Genomic DNA, 1,462 nt, shown 5'->3' on the forward strand with positions numbered 1-1,462 from the left:
AAGAGGTCTGGCAAAGGTCTGGGTGCCCTGGTCCAGTCTGGCTGGCGAAGAAAATTAACCATTGAGGGTTACACAGAGCCTGAGGGAGTAAGAGGCTCCTAAATCAGTCTCTCCGCTACTCAGTGGAGCAGCACAGCTCTTCCTGGGATCGGGTCACACCCTGGCAGGGACTCCCACCTCCAGCACTGCCCCTGCCCCCTGCCTGGGACAGGGATCAGCCCCATAGAGGAGTCCAGAGGTCACGGAAGCCGGTCCCCCTGCAGATGGCCACCCTTTCCCACGTTAAAGTGCTTTGGTTCTGCTGCTCTTGGATGCTCACATGTCTTCACCCCAGGAAATATCCCTGTGTTAAGGGAACCTGCCCAGCCAGTGACTGGCATCGGAGAAGGACTAATAAATTGCCCTGACATTGATCAAGAGATATTTCTGTCCTGCTTGTTGCCCCAAAGCATCCTTCTGGACCCTCTCAGGGAGCAGGTCACCTCAGGGAACAAGCCTAAGACATATGCTATTGGTATCACTGGAAGCAGGAGCTGGTCCCCTGCCCTGGCATGGGCCTCGGGGGGGAGGCGTGGGGTGTGGGAATACACACAGCACCACCTATGGCAGGGCCCATTGTTTCTGATCCAGTTAAAGAGGGGGCACAAAATCCTGCCACATCCTCTTGCAATTCTCTGATCTCGCCTGCCTTAAGGTCACAGCTGATGAGAGGAGGTGACACACAGGCTGGGCTAGGTAAAGCAAGGTCATTGCCTTTGGTACAGCACCTCTCCCTGCCTTGTCACCCCAAGCATATACACAATAACCTGGGGAGATGACGCTAGCTGACGTGTCTTATTCAGGGGGATTCACAGGATGGCGGCTCTGATTGCCTTCACCTTGGAGGCAAAGCCCCCTTTGCTGGTTGTCTGTGAGGTATGGACTGCTACTTCCCAGGGATTGCCTGTGCACTCTGTCCACAGGCCACGCTGCTGTCCCGTGCCCACCAAGATCTGGGCTTTGGCATTGTGTCGATGACGTCTTCCTCCCCAGACCTGACAGGATGTCGTCCCACAGGCCATCATGACTGAGGGACATCACGTTGTGAGTGGACCAGCAACTGCCCTAGTAAGGTCCACAGCCCTTCCTGAGCTGTTCAGTTTGGGGTCTACACCTGGAACTTGGAATGCAAGCCACTGCCAATATTGAAAAAGACAAAGCCAGGGTCTCCTTTCTCTGATTCTGTCACTTGTTTATGTGTGGCAGATCCCCAAAAACCTGAAATAAGGAGGTTAACTCATCTCTTCTAATGCAAGTTTTCTAACTCTTGTCACAGAAAACGAATTTTCATGACATGTCTGAAAGAGGCACGGAAACTTTACTAGCATAGTGATTTTTTTTTCTTTTCAAAGTTTTATTGATAAACATATAGCAATGAGACAGTTTCAAATCAAATCGAAAGTACAGTTTCAACAAATACTAC

Source organism: Octodon degus, unplaced genomic scaffold (genome assembly GCF_000260255.1).
Source record: "Octodon degus isolate 3935 unplaced genomic scaffold, OctDeg1.0 scaffold00055, whole genome shotgun sequence".
Taxonomy (NCBI): Eukaryota; Metazoa; Chordata; class Mammalia; order Rodentia; family Octodontidae; genus Octodon; species Octodon degus.